The sequence below is a fragment of the Malus domestica genome, chromosome 11 (assembly GCF_042453785.1).
Source record: "Malus domestica chromosome 11, GDT2T_hap1".
Lineage (NCBI taxonomy): Eukaryota > Viridiplantae > Streptophyta > Magnoliopsida > Rosales > Rosaceae > Malus > Malus domestica.
This window is the reverse complement of record NC_091671.1, coordinates 27,850,213-27,852,777: the sequence shown is the minus strand read 5'-3', so window position 1 is coordinate 27,852,777 and position 2,565 is coordinate 27,850,213. Positions and strand designations below refer to the sequence as shown.

At 43.7% G+C, this 2,565-nt stretch overlaps 1 long non-coding RNA gene across 1 annotated transcript; it reads left to right on the top strand.

The window, feature by feature from the left end:
- The first annotated feature begins 313 nt into the window (after window positions 1–313).
- Window positions 314–2,261, top strand: LOC139189342 (uncharacterized). The gene is made up of 4 exons (XR_011573184.1): window positions 314–550; window positions 652–720; window positions 1,329–1,388; window positions 2,066–2,261. It is a non-coding gene; the product is annotated as an uncharacterized lncRNA (long non-coding RNA).
- Window positions 2,262–2,565: the final 304 nt, after the last annotated feature.

Genomic DNA, 2,565 nt, shown 5'->3' with positions numbered 1-2,565 from the left:
TTTAAAAATATATTATATTACTCTTTGAAAAAATAAATAAATATACATTAGAGTTTATTTTAGGAATAATGGTGGGTGGAGAAATAATTTTTTTTTTAATTTTTTAATTTTTTATGATGGGTGAAATTAGGGGTGGGCAAACGGGTCCTGGACCCACGGGTAGGGACGGGTATTGGCAGTTCGGGTGTAACACCTCACCCCCATTTTATTTAAAAATGGTTTTTAATTCTTAATTGGTGTGCCCAAGGGGCCCACCTTCTGTTTTTGTGTCCCCCATTCCCGTCACTCTTCCTTCTCTCTCTGTCCCTCCCCCGTGAACTCCCTTCTTTCTTCTTCTTCTTTTCTGTTTTCTTTTCTTCCTTCTTCTGTCTGTCTCTCGGCTCTCTCTCTTCCCCTGGACTCACTAGGACCGAGTCACCATCGAAGAGAGGCTCGCAACGAACCCTGGACCCTGCCCTGCGAGTTCGACGACACGGAGTAAGCTCCGGCGAGCACCGCCCCTTTCGAGGCCATTTCCGGCCAAACCACGACGAGTTGGCCGGCGTACAAGGTATCAATCTCTTCATCTCGTCGAGTAGTATAACTTTCCTTTTTGTTTCACTCAATTTCGTTGAGTATTGGAAAAGTTATACTCATTTGAATCTTACCCAGTTTCCGGCGAGTCCGACGGCTTTCAAGGCGTTTTCCGGCCAAACCACGGCGAGTTAGACGTCGTGTGAGGTACCATTCTCTTCGTCTCTTCAAGGGCTATAACTTTCGTTTTTGTCTCGCTTGATTTCGTTGAGTATTGTTAAAGTTATGGCCGTTTAAAGTGGGATGGTTTTCCGGCCGAATTGCCGGCCTTCTCTCCCATTGGATCCGGCGACCCACCAAAACCCAAGGCTTTGGGCCTTCCCTGCCTAGCCCAGCCCGTTTTTATTCTATTTAATTATTTATTTTCAGCAGCCCAAAGGGCCTTGGGCCGGTTTTGAGTGAAAGGGCTTAAAGCCCGGTCCTTATGTGAGGCCTTAAGGCCTTTGTGGTTTGTGTGTGTGTGTGTTTAAGTGCATGCGTACGTGTGTGTATATGCATGCTTGCATGCATGTGCATGCCGTGCATGTGTGTGTTTGTGTGGTGCGTCTGTGTGTTTGTGTGGTGATTTTCACCCTAAACCCTTTATAACCCAAATCATTTAAAACCCTAAACCCATCCAATTCCAAATTCCCTATTTTATTTAATTCAAACCCTTCTTAGGGTAATTCGACGTTCTGGATTCGTTTCCAATGTCCGTTTTCTCAAATTCAATTTCTATTATATAGTTTTATTTATTGTACCATTTATGTGCTTAGGGGCAATTATTGTGACGTTTCCGTCTTCGCTAGTGGCGCAGCATTTGGCAACTAAGTACTGTGAGTGGACCCCTTCTAAAATGCATGTTTTATAGTAGAAATGCATACATGAAAAACATGATTTGATGATTACGTTTTATGAAACGTTTTGTGACATAACATGCTTACTGAGGCTAGTTTGAATTATTACTATTTTTCCTATAACCCGTGTTCTTATAGAATATCTGATGGATGACGATATGATATTTAGAACATGTTTCAAACACCTCTTTATAGTATAGATGATGGATGACTTTATACTATGAAGTTGTTTTTCAATATATATATGTTCAATGGTTTTGTATTTACCTAGTGGTCCTTTCCGCTACGGGACGTAGGGATAGATTCCGGTCCGTCCCGGGCGACGGTTTGGTGTTGGCATAGGGCCTGAAGTGTGTTTCCTCTGGCTATTTAGCACAGGGACGGGGAGCCGGCATGGGGCCTGAAGTGTATTTTCCTCTGACTGTCTGCTCAGAGACGGGAGCCGGCATGGGGCCTGGGGGTTATCGGACAATTCACTAGTGATTATTATATATGAGTTATGATTTGAGACATTGCACGGCATGCTAGGTTTCGGAAAACCTATGTTTATCATTATATATGTGTTTTCATAAAACTTGGGGGTTAGTACGTTGATAACTGTTTTGTTATATATATATCAAATTGGTCCACTCATGTTTGTTTTGCGCCCCCTTCAGGGCATAGAATCGAGGCATACAATCCCGACGTCAAGGCACTTCCACATCGGCATCTTTGAGTCTTCTTGGTGTAGGACCCATTATGTTATTCATTCAATTTTTATATATTATTTCTTTTAGTATTCTAGTTAGTTGTATGCTCTGAACACGTTCCTTAAAGGCATATTCTTTATTCTTTTATATTTATAAGTCTTATCTATCCCTTGTTGTCAGCATTTGCACTTAATAAATGGCTTTCGTCACCCTCGGTGTCGGCCAGCACGTGCCTATCCTGGTATTCGGGGAAATATCGGGATCGGGGCGTGTCATCGAGGCAGGTACGGGGCGGGTCTGTATTCTTTTAGATACAAAACAGGGCGGGGCGGGGCGGGGCGGGGCGGGTCCAAGTAAACACAAGGGCGGGCCGGTTCCAATTTTCTGAAGTCGCGGGCCCCCGGCCAGAACCGTTTGCAAACCTCACACACTCTCAAATCTTTCTCTCACACACTCAAATCTCACAA